The sequence below is a fragment of the Numida meleagris genome, chromosome 4 (assembly GCF_002078875.1).
Source record: "Numida meleagris isolate 19003 breed g44 Domestic line chromosome 4, NumMel1.0, whole genome shotgun sequence".
NCBI classification, from domain to species: Eukaryota; Metazoa; Chordata; class Aves; order Galliformes; family Numididae; genus Numida; species Numida meleagris.
Genome location: NC_034412.1, coordinates 3,809,375 through 3,822,506, shown reverse-complemented (window position 1 = coordinate 3,822,506; position 13,132 = coordinate 3,809,375).

Sequence of the window (13,132 nt, the reverse complement as noted above, 5' to 3'; positions counted from 1 at the left end):
TGGCTGTGCTGAAGGCAGATGCCAACGGGCTCTCACCAGGCAGCTGAGGCCCATTTGACATGGCACCAGCCCAGGGACTATTTCACAACTGAGATGGACTCGTAGTCCCCAGCCCAGATATGAAGAGGGCTGCTCCTGATCTCTCTCCTCTATATTGTCACATTTATTGTTTCCCCTTTACTCTGGGGTGGATGGCTCAATGGCATTGATTTACTCCTTGGCCTCTGCGGCCTTCCACATCGGATGCATCTCCAATGCCTAATACTCTTCCCTTAGATAATTAAACCTTCATTTGTTGCTTCCTTGCAACTCCAGCTTTTAAAATTATGCATTTTTTTTTCCTGTTAGGTTAGGATCTCTTCCAACTTCCAATCCCCAATTTAGATTACATGCTCAGAAACTAACTCCAAACATTTACTGCGTTTGAAGGTCACAGTGCTATTGATTGATTTCCAGTTATAATGTATGTTGTCCTAACACGAGTTAAAAACATTCTGGGCTAAATCCAAAAATGCTGGGATCAAAGCATCTGGACTTGTTGCTTTCATGTTTGGCACTTAAAGGGGCTGGCAGTCACCAATGTGGTCTTGGCTGGGCTCTAGTTGTTTTCATTCTCTGATGTGAAACAGTTGGGAATCACAGACCCTCCAACAGTTATAGTGGACTAAATAAAAATTGGCTTAATAACCTGCCAAGCATTTGAAAGTGCCAGTCTCCACAGTTTTTCACAACTTATTGGCTATGGCATGTTTTTCTTTTCATTTCTCTCTTTTTTTCCTCTCTTTTCTTCCTCACTTTTTTTTTTTTTTTTTTTTTACAGAAATAATTTTCTAGAAATTACGCTTTTTAAGTTGGGCACTTGAAATAGGTAAACTCTTCATCTCATCAGACTCCATTTGTCATCTTTGATCTGACTTCACTCATTCCTTTGGCTGCTCCGTCTGATTCTTTAATTTTTGTAAAAAAAAAAAAAAATTATAAAAACATTTTTCCTATCTAACTTATCACACAGGAAAATAAACAAAGTCCGATTTCTTGGCTGGCCAGCCTTAAAGATATCCTAGTAATGCATCTGCACATCAGCTTTTCACTTTCAAATGCACTTTAAACAGATTACTCCTCAAGTTTTCTATTAGTCTCCCTCGAAGTCTTCTATTTATATTTGTTGCTTATAAAATAGCATCCAGAGGCCATTGTGCAATGTGCTGCACATAGTCAAAAGCCACCAGGCTCTCCAGACAAACAATGGAAATACTTTGCAGATGGGAACTACTTTACAGATGGTGTACGGGGGCAGGAGAGCCATGAAGGTTGGAGAAAGAAGGAAATATGGATGTTGGCCATGGCTGCAAAAGAAACCAGTGGCAAAGCTAGGTACTTAACCCATGCTCCCAACCAACTGCTTCCCCATAAATTCATTTTTCTCTCAACTTTCTAGAAGTCTCATTGTGATGTTTAGACCTCGTTTTCTAAAAAAATAAAAATGAAACACTCATGATAGCGTGTGCAAAGTCTAATTCTTCATGCATTTCACCCTTTTTTTTTGTTTTTCACTCACTTTGGTTAATTTCATGGAACTTCACATTGGCTTTGGGTACGATGCTTTGGAGCAGCCATAGCAGTTGCGTGATGTGAGGCCAGGCTGTCTGCAGTGACACACTTGGGCAATGCCAGAAAGGTCAGTGCCTCCAGAATGAAAGAGCAGCTCCCATTATTTCCAGCTGGGCAATGGCATTTTGTTGCACGTTAGGTTGGGCTTTACGCTCAGGCAAGTTTTAGTGTAGCCTATCGGTCAGAGAGAGCAATGCTGCCCTTCTTGTTTCCCACTCTTGACAGCTAATCCACAGCAAAACTGGATTTATTACGGCCCCAACAGCAGTACAGCCTTGCACTATACCTCAGTGTTCACTACTGATGTGATAAATGTTCTTCCCTCAATCCCTGCATGGCAGCCTTATGCCAGGCTTTTAGCAAACATCTCCAGAGGGACCTTTCTCTGCAAAAAACCACCTCAGCTCCCCAAATTGTAACTATGATTCCTCGAATTCACGCAACCAGTAGCAACCACTATCATACCAATATCAATTAAGTGAAAAGGAATCTCTCGGGTCTTGACCTCCGAATGAGGAGCTGGGATCTGACCCAGAAAAAGCTAGCACACCCTCGTGGCACAAACCACTGCCGTAGGTATAGCCAGTAGCTAGCAAACAGCTTTAAACAGCACAGAACTCAGCATCATCACCCTCTGTGCTTTGCATCTTTTAAGAAGTCGGGCCGGAGGACACAAAAATTGGAGTTTGGTTCTGCAATGCTGAACAGACTGACTGACTTTCCAAAGCTGCCCAGGGCATTCCTTTCTTACAGCCCCCCTGTAATCTGCTTTCTTATTTTTGTGGCAGTCCCACGTTCAGGGACACCCACCTACCTTGGGGCCCTACTTCCCCACTGACGGCATCCAGCAGAGCTGCAGTCAGTGCCCACGGCTTCAACTTTGTTGTTTCTAGAGGGGACAGACTTATTTTTAAGCAGCTCTTTCCCAAGATCTCTGTGAACCTTCCAATCACTTCTGGGATGGTAACACTCGCACTGAAGAGAATAAAAACAACGAGAAGTAACGTTACAGAGACAGGAAGGACATGAGGGATGAAGTGTTTAAGTAAAGAGAATGATTTCAGTTCTGGCACCTCTGGCAGTGCTAAATATCTCTTTGAGACTCATAATAAAGAAAAACTGAACCTACAGCTAAGAAAACTGACGTTCAGCACAAAAACCATATTTACCATTAATATGTAGTCTAGAGACATTTAAAAGTAAGATTACTTTATAGTAAAAAGACAATAAATTTGGCCTGTAAAGGACTTTAAGGACTTTTTTTTTTGTGCTCAGGTGAAACATTATCAATTGGTGCTGTGTGTGGCTGTATTTATGCACTTTGCTTTTCTTATTGCCATTAGAAAACCCCATGCACATTCTTTCCATGCACAATAATTTTGTAAAATAACTTAGTCCAACAGTTACACCTAGTCTGAGTATCAGTTGTTTTTTTTTTAATGTTTTGATTACAAGTGAGTAAATGAGCATATGTGCAATTATATTTTGGGTGCAATAGCTTTAGCCGGCACATTTTGGCATTTTATTTTATTAGCTAAAAGCTCACATATGGTTTCCACGTTTCCAATCTGGCTTTAAGGATGCCATGGCTGAATTAAGCAATGGTTCTCCTCGCTCCAATTCCCTTAGATACACTTAAAAAATCCACTCAGATTATAAAAAAAAAAGTAAATTAAGGTTTATAATATTCAGAAGGTGGCCCATGGTAGTGACTAACACAGCGCGATCTTGTAAGTGCCCTTGCACCCTGCAGAAACTGTTAAAAGACGTTTCATAGTTTAAAATATTCAGTCACTTCTATGATTCTGTGGGGGAGAGTCACGCCTGGATGCCAAAATATTTCTGTTAAGAACAATGATGCTGTTGTAGCAGCGTAGGCACCACCAGATACCTGGGCACCTTGCTGGGAACTGCAGGCCCTGCAGCACCCGCTGTTGGGCCTGGGGGGATTTGGAAAGGACCTGGAGAATAACAGGACTGAGCTATTGAGCTTAGTAAGTCCGAACAGAATTTAAAAAATGCTGCTTTTTACATGGGAGGCATGGTAGCTGTCTCCCAAGAGAAGAAACGTGGTTATGAAAAGAGCAATGATCAACTCTGCATCTCGTGGGGAGAGAAATCACTCGTGTTTTCAGCAGAGGTGCTGTGGTTTGGATGTTAGGCAAAGCTTCCTAACTGCAAAGGTCGTGAAGCACTTAATGAAAAGAGCGGAGTTAGTGAGTCCCCTGAGAAGAGGTTTTCAATAACAGTGAAGGCAAACACATGTCAGGGATGGTCTTGGCATCAACGCAGCGGCTTGACTATGTGACCTCCCAAAGTCCCAGCCAACCTCACATTTCTGCGAGCTCATGAAAATCCATCAAGCATGTCTGGAAGCACGAGAGTGCAAGACCCCTCTACTGCACTGATACAAAAGCAAATCAGACGCACGATACTCTTCTTCGTGGTACAACCAACCAACTTCCATGGACCCTTTTCTGGCCTTACTAATTCACTTTGCCCAACACGCTTCTGCTGAAGCAGAACAGGTTCAACACGAGGGGACAAGAACACCCTCCCACGGAGCACCTGTGTTTGCTGTTAACTGCAGGTGTGACTTTTGGGGATTTTTCAGAGCCACCTTCTGAGCACAACCGCTCTGTTTCACGCGAGACATTCAGAGACTGAATGACTGTGATCCAATCTGCATCGTGTCTCACAGACATGAGAAACGGAGTGCGTGGATACTGGGCTCTAAATTCTACACTTTATCATTGCGGGAGGGGAGAAGTGGTCTCCTCATTCAGTACTTACCATTGGCTGGTAAGTAATCTGCATAATTAAAGACTAAAACATCAGAAATACAGCCTTGCTTCTACAGAATCTTCACGTTTCCAACTAAATCCATCCTAATTTAGCAAAACAAGCGAGTTTGAACGTAATTCATGCACTTACGTACACTTAAGTATAGGATTCGACAGTTTGCTGAGTAGGGTTCCTACATTACTAAGTCACTGGCTGCTAGTCTTGGCTCTATTTTCAGCTAAATCAAAATGGGAAAAGGTTTCCATACTGGGATGAAGCCAAGATCTTCAAGTTTTTTTTCCTCTCCCTTCCTCTCTTCCTCCTCCCTCCCTGTCTGTCTACCCTCACTCTCCAAGTGAACAAGATAGATGCTTGACAACTGTTTCTATCTTGCTAATAGCCTGGAATTTAGGTCTTTGGGTGCGGAAAATTCAAGACCAAATCTCGGCTCTGATGCATTCAGGATAGGGTTGTAATCCCAGTTCTTGCTCATTTGAGATATGCTGACCACGGCGCTACTTAAAGCAGCAACGTTCTCGTGATCTGAGTAAATCAGAGACGGAAGAAACTCTAAAGATTCAGCTGAGATTTTAAAAAGAGTAGCCAACATTTTTTTCCAGCTCTTCAGATCTGGATACCAAACTCCCGTAACTCTGCTTGAAGTCGTGGAGAAGAAGATGACCTCATCTTTTCTGAAAATCAGCTTTACTTTTCATGTTTGAGAACAGAATCACTGTCTGTGATCTCTTTAAAAAAATGCAGACCTTGGAAGCCTTTCCTTCTTAGTACCCGTGAAATGAAATAACATTGAGAGCTTGGAGAACAAGTGAATATTGTGCTGAAAATTCCGTGTAGTGCCTGGAATGGTCCACATGGACATGCAATCTGCAAGATCAAGAGATGCTTCAGCCCTTCTGCCGACACTTGAAAAAACCATTACAAGTCTTATGGAGGAAAACAAAGTAATGGAAACATCCGCTTAAAAGGAACTTTTCCAATCACTGGTACTCCATTCATTATATGCCTGAGTGGTTCCAGAGACAACAGAAAACTATGCATTGTTGCAATGCCAAGAACAAGAGAGGCAATATGGATGTTGTGTTGCTTCTCACTCATGGCAATCTGAATGGTTTCATACCCTCTCCATTTTGCCCAGTTGAAGTCATCAGGCAAGAGGCTGGTGCCACTGCCTCACTCACGTTCAAACACGGGGCTGAGCCAGGGCAGTGGAAGCATTTTCAGGACCTGTCCAGCCAGATGCAGGTTGGGCTACAGGGGCTGTGGCCGCCTACAACAGCTACATAAGGCATGTGCTCAAAAGCAGGCAGACACTGGGCAGGATTTCTGCCTGATGTTTGGTCAAGCTAGAAAGCTTTTACAAGAGTTAGAGCATTTTATGGGAGGTAAAAACGCAGCAGTCATTTAATTAACAGTACCTCAAAGTCTTTCCTGTAGAGAACTGCACGGCCAAAGTTTTCCCAGACCCACTGTGATAACCTTATTAAACTTGGGACAGTGTTGCTTAAACTTTGCTCTGTAAGCCAGACTTTGGCTATTTCCCCAGTGTCACTGCAGCGTGGCAGTTGCCTACATTACAGTCCAGACTCTCCAGCATGGCGGATATTTGAAAATGTCACCATATGTTACAGGTATCTCAAGTGAGCTTTCAAAAACCTAATCCCAAGGCCCAGTAAGACACACGCAATAATGTAGAGCTCTGGCCTTTTTCAGAAAGAGAAGCAACAGCTGTTAATGAGAACTTGCTTCCAATCTATATCTAACAGAGGGGAGGGCAGGCTCTTTCCAAATAGAAGCTTCTGCTCAAAATACTCTTTGCTGCACCAGGTAGGGAAGTAACAACTCTACATTATCTACATTACCTACACTGAGACCAATGGGCCAAAGGTCCACGGAGAGGAGCAGCTGCCACAACCCACTACGAAGCCCATCTCTGTCTGCTGGAGTCATCAACTTCTGGTGAGTTTTGAGCTCTCCAGATTGGGTTAAGGAATGGGTACATGTGATGAAATTGTGTAATTTGTATTTTTTTGGCACTACACGCAGTCTAAACTAATGATCTTGGCTGATACAGGCTTTTTTTGATCTTTCCTTTTTTGGCCTCTTCTAAGTTAAACTTACCCAGAACTTTATGACAAGAATACATATCCACTTAATGCCAGTCGGAGTGGATTAGCACGTGCAAAGACTATTTTTGTCGTGCTATTTTGCATCTTGGTGCAGTTTTCTACATCTCTTAAATGTAGAAGTAAACAATCACCCCCTACATCTGGGACCAGATATTTTCCTTCCCTCAGTGCTCAGCACCCACAACGGGGCCAGATTTTCAAGCCAGTTCAGCTAAACCAGGGCCAGGTTTCCACAGAAACACGGAGAACCGGAGGCTGCCATTGAAACAAACATGCACAGATTTGTCGTTTAACTCATCCTCCCACCCAGGAATGAGAAAATGACACAGTACTGCAGCAATAACAATATCAGCTATTGATAACAACAGCAACAACCCTAGGACAGGCTCCTCAACAGCTGGGAGGAATGTTGGCTGCGGAGGGCAATTGCTCAAGTCCCCAGTGAAGACCTGAGTGTTTGCTTATGCTCTCGCTTGGCAAGACACAGCGCTATCAAGATGCTATTCAGTGTTTGAGTAAGATTATCATTTCTGACATGCCACTGATTCCTTGAAACATAAGAAAGCCATTGGGAAGGGAGATATGCTTTTGCTAACTGCTCTTCCTTGCCGATTTGCTGGGCCTAAGCCTGATTTATGAAGTGTAGCACTGGACAGGATGTTGCCAGTTGAGGTTGTATATAGTATGTCAGTTGCAGAATTTACAGACGACCTATGTCCTGTAGGGAAATGGCTCTGCACTGGATAGAGGATGATCGGAGCAGGTGTTTTCCATCTCCAGCTTCTATGGCAAATTGAGTCTTTCAGTCTGAGGACTGCCAAGTGCACATTTAATTGGATAGGAGAGCTAGCTGGGTGAACAAAGCTGGGAAGTCCTGCCTCCAGCCATACAAACAGCCTGCTCCATTTCTTTCTGCTATAATCCCGCCTGTTTTGCATTTTCTTTCCACAAACACCCAAGCGACCCAAATTCATGGAAAAGCAATTCCACATCTCATGCAAAAGAGTTACTGGAAATCGTTTTTGCACATCAAAAGTCTCGTACCTGTAATCACGGGACGAAAGCACCAGGTGATAAGTGGCACAGTTGGCTACCTGACCAACATCTGAATATCAAACCCAGGAGCACTGAATGGTCACATCAACAGTATCTCTTCAGAAACGAGTAAGAAATAAATAATGCTATGGAAAAATGATTACACAGATCATCTGCCTTCTAAGGAATTACATGGCACGTCAGGAGCAACAAGAGGCTGCAGCAGAGCTGCACTAACATGCTTAAGAGGAGGTCAAGGAAAAGCCATTTACCAGGGACATCTCCCTCACTCCTGAATACACTTTTGTCACCACCTATGCACACAGTATACTCTCACAGGCTAGGTGAATAAACATGTGTCTTTTAAGCAAACATTTGTAATGCTGTTTGATCACGAGGGAAGGACAGTTTCAATTTAGAAATGATGCCAACACTATGTTGACAGTTTTTTTTATTTCCCAAGCTGCAGTTAAAATGAAAACGTCCAGACAGACATTCAGCATAAGGCTAGGGAGGGTGTTTCTTTTGGCCAGTTCTACTACAGAACTTCACCTACAGATGAAATACAAAAGAATGGAATTGGGGAGAAAATGCGGAAGAAAAATTTGTTTGTAGATGAATTACTCTGTGCGAACCCATCCAAGAACATCAATGCAATTGTTCATTAATGATAGACTTGGAAGATAGTTAGAAAAGTTTCGCTTACTTTGAACTTTCTGAAGGCAAATAGGGTCCTTGAGCCAGCAATGTACTTGTGTATGTCCCCTGTGTGGAGCAACGTGTGTCCTCTGCCTCCTCCTTCCCTGCTCAAAGCTCAGACCTTACGGCACTGGTTCATTTTTGGGCACTTTGAGCTCACCCTTGGTGGCTGGTATGCCACTGGGCAAGGAGCTTTGTCCCTCTTTTTCACCTCTTTGCATTCCAATTTGCAGTTCTCCAGGCCAGGGAGCAGCTCTTGTTTCCTCCTACCCAGCGGTTAATAGGATGGAGGCAGGAGCTGGGCCCCTGGGTGCTATCTCAGCAGTTACTCACGCCTGTTTAAGAGGACTCCTCACACACTAGAAGTGAAGCAGTGCTTAAGCACTCTCCTGGCTGGGGATGGTGCGGGGTAATTATCCCCCGTAAGGATCCCTGTCCATCGAGCTGTGAGAAACTTCAAATCCCACTGACTTCACTGGCACTTCAGGGCACTCAGCACCTTCCAAGATTAATTCCTCAAGCAGGGAGAGGTCTAGAAACATATATATTAGAGCACGTTACATCTTCAGCTGCAGTAGGGCTCTTTCTGGTGAGCCTGACAAAGGACAGATTATATATTACACCGTACCATAAACTCCAGCCATCTAAGAATTCAGAAAATACCCTGTTCTATTACTCTCCTCACTCTGACATGAAATATTAAACACCGCTTACCAAAGTAACGTTATTGAACACAGATGTCTGCTATCACATTCAAACCGTTCAAGTCAATCTAGGTTTATATATTTTCCTTACTTAAGAGTTCGTATAAACCAAAGTGTGCCCTGACAGTAATGATTTCACAATATAACTTATTCAATTAAGGAGACAAATATGCATTTACATTTTTACTGAACTCGTCTCACATATTCATCGGCTTCAGCTCCAACTTCTTTTTGACTTTTGGTGGAAAATAAAGGAATAGAAAGGGTGCCACCTACTGAGATACTCAGACATTTTTGAAGGCTGAAAAGTAGCGCAAGTAACCAATATTCTTATTTCAGTTAAAAACAAACAAACGTGAAAGCTGAATTCATAAGCTGGCGGGAAGAGAGCCACAGATAATTGTTTCCTTTCATCAGCCCACCTGATGACAAGAGCACTTCCCCAAGGTGTAGGAGAACCCAACTCTATCTATCTCCCTCTTGTATCTCAGCAGGTTTGAATTTGCCTATTCCCCCGGAAAACTCAAGCAAAATGAATCAGTCTGTCACAGCCTGCAAACACCTTTTGTAAGAAATGTATGAGAAACTCAGCAAACAAGAACTGAGAAGAGATGCACCATCAACGCAAACTCTTCCGTGGGGACCCACGTCGTTTAGTATCTTGTCACTAATTGGAAACGTAAGCTGTTAAATAGCAGCACATAAACTGCACGCAGCAGATGAGATGTAAGCGTCTACTTACATCTAAAGACCCACTGAGAAGGTGCATCAAGCCTGAGGACGATGTTTTTAATACAGCTACAGACTCAAGAATGAAGACAGGCTCTTAGTACTGGTTTCAAAACCCAACAGCTTTGACTTTCATGAGCAGAAATCTACCATGCACGCATAGATCTCTGTAATTACACGTTGAAGAAGGAAGCTCACGTCTCTGTCATGGGTTTGCAGCAGGCAGGAGATGTCGTTTTCTGGAGCTGGGAATCAGAACTCTTTGTTCTTTCTGCATACAGAGGAGAGATGCTACACGATGTCAGGGGAATGGTGTGAAAAGCAGCAGTCAGCCACCTTTCATCTCTAACGAAGTGGGCCCACTTTGGAACAGAAAAAGGATAGCTGCAAAGTGAGAACTGAATGGATGGGCAAACAAATGAGCCTGTGATAGACAATGCTATGGTAAGGAGGACCTGGAGTAGATCATTTTTCGTTTGTGGGCAAACTTCTCTTCCCTATCACAAGTTCCCAGAGGATCTCAAATGTGACACACCATTTGTCCCTGAGTACAAGCTCAGCTCTTCTGAGCCCTCACCAGACGTGCAGGGACAGCTTTATCTTGGTCCTCGCAGATGCAGACAGACCAGGGGTTTTCATAAGTACCGTGTGCATTTAATGTTTGCCAAATTTTCTGGTGTTGGGGACTGGTGTAGCAATAACATACTTGGGAAAATAATTGTGAAATGTTAACAAGTCCTTATTGTTAACAGGTGTTTCTGGCAGAGATTCCTTCAGGGCAACTTGGACAACACACCATAGTTTAGTTGGTAATGGCATTTTTCCCAGAGGGACCTTCAAAGTCTCCTGTGTGGTGCTTTGTATTCCTGGCAGCAGGGTCAGGAAGAAACCCAGTTTTCAACGTCCTCCTTTATGCCTACTCAAAATAAAACACGCATTGATCGGCCGCTATGTATTTCACATCTCACATGACTTGGCACGCACTTATCACGTGATTGCTTTAGCTCAGGGCACTAAAGAACCATTTATGTATTCAAGATAACGTGCGCTGTGGATTGGCCCCTTTTTCAGTGCCTGGAGTGTTCGGTGACCGCTCTCCGCTTGCACGAGCGCTCACCAAGATGCACGCTACATGAATTTTTCCTGTTGCTGTGTTTTGGTGAAATCCTTCTCTCCCAAACCTTTATAGACCTGCTGCATTGCCCCAGGGAACCAGCCCTGGATCTCTGGAGCACCTCCCTTGTCAGCAGAAGCTTTAGGATTTACACTGAAGAGTGACTTAAAAAAAATAATAAGGTTTTTATTTTGGAGCTAGGAATCAGAACTAATAGAAAATTAACTGCAAATTCACCATTACAGCATATATACATATTTTTAGTGAAAAACTGACTTGAGAGTGCTGGAAGCACTGCCTAGTGTGCTGCCCACAAATCACGTGTCTCCACTATCCCTTGTAGATGGAACTTCATGCACTAAAGGCACAAGACTATCAAACTAATGTGCAAAGGGAAGAAATTAATGTCCAAAGGAAGAAAAAAGCCAGGTGCCACTCCACAGAAGAAAGGCTTTGCAACAAGAAACCAAACCAAAACAACCCTGCCAACACCCTTTTCAATGACATAAAGATTTTCCAGGCTCTTGACTTCCACCTTGACTTTTGGAATAATATATGGTGGAGAAAAGAGTCCCACCGGATCAGAGGGGAGACTTTGCTACAACAATAGCGGTGCTGGCAAAATGTCTCCTTTCAACACATTCTTGAGTTTGCATTTTAAGTGGTTTTGCCACATTGGCAGCCAAAAATAACTATTTTCTGATCAAATTCACTAGTTCTTGTAAAAATTTAACATGTTAAATGTGTCTGTGAACGGTCCTAATAGTTCTTGAAGGTGTCTGGTCAAACTTCTGGCTTTCAGAGGGGGAAAGAAAGTGGAACAGGGCACAGCAAAAGGCTCAAGCTGAGCGGCACCCTGACCACAGCCTTCGTTACGAGGCTGATCCTGCAGCCATCCCACCCCTCATTACCCAAGAGTACGTCCCATATATAACGTGATGCTTTTATGCTTGCTGTTCTGGACTTCATACGTACCCTTAAGGTTAAAGCAATAATTAAGAGCAGATTTCTCATGTGCCTAGTAGAGCAAGGCCAAGATCCACACCGGCTACCACAACATAAATGTCAAATAGAAAAGTAAAAAAAGCAAACCGACAGGCAGGAATTGCCCCCGCAGCCTCTGCTCGCACTGATCTTACTCTTTCTTGATGACATACAGAAAGGAATCTCACTGCACATCTTACAAGACATATAAATCATTCAGAACTGGATTCCTGGCTGAAAAAAAAAAAAAAACGCCAGCTGCAAAAACCGGAGAATTTTCATTAAGTCACTTTGTAAGTAATTTATAGCACTCTAAGACTGACAAAATAACAAAGAAATGACAGGCCAGCTTCTTATTAATTAGAACTGGAACAACGGGGCAGCATCGGTGCGAACAGCGCAGTATTTCAACCCCAAATGGGGCTTCACTAGAGCAGGAAACGTGCACTCACTTAACCCTGGTGCCCCCACATCTTCCAAGCAGTACAGGAAGGAGAGAAACCTTGAAGTTTCACAGCAGGTTTCCTTCGTGCTTCTGGAAGAACTCTGAAGCAGTTGTAGGCAGATGTAGAAAAATCAATGCAGAAATTTCTGCAGATTTTGTATTGCTGTTGCTGAGAGGTCTGTGCAAGTGCTGGGGCCACGTGAACAGATGGACTTCATCTGCTGAGGACAAGCACAGTGGCCTCAGGCAGGACCATCACTGCTCCATTTGGGCAGCCTTTGCTCAGCTGGACCATGGTCTGCTACTGATGCTGGTAGGTTGTAGCCTATTACATTCATTAATTAATCAAACTTTGACCTCTGGGCAGCAGCAGGACTAGCTTGGATCTCTTATCAACCAATCACAGCCCTTAAAGTACTTAATTAAATTCCCATTAGGTTTTTGGAGTCACTAGAGGGAGACATGAGAACACGCCTTAAGCCAAGATGTTACATCTGGACCTGAGAAAACACCCAGTAGATGGTGGCATGAAGCATTTTAAAAATTAACTATAATATCTACACCACATGCAGCTTCTCAAGATGTTTCGCTGTCATCAGCTTACTAAAAGATAAAGATTTATTGGGCTATTACTGAGAAGGAAGCTAGATACTGCCAAATGGCATGGACAGTTAAATGACTAGTTGCTGACATCTTTATTCATATATAAAACAACAGAGTTGAACAGCTTTTTTTTTTTTTTTTTTTTAAACTACCATGCTTGAAGGAATCAACAAAGCAGTATCTTATCATACGGAACTTATAAGGCATTTTTAAATTATTCCTGGGTTTTGGACAGTTTGGTTTTTATTTTTTCTTCTTATGGTATATACAGAATACT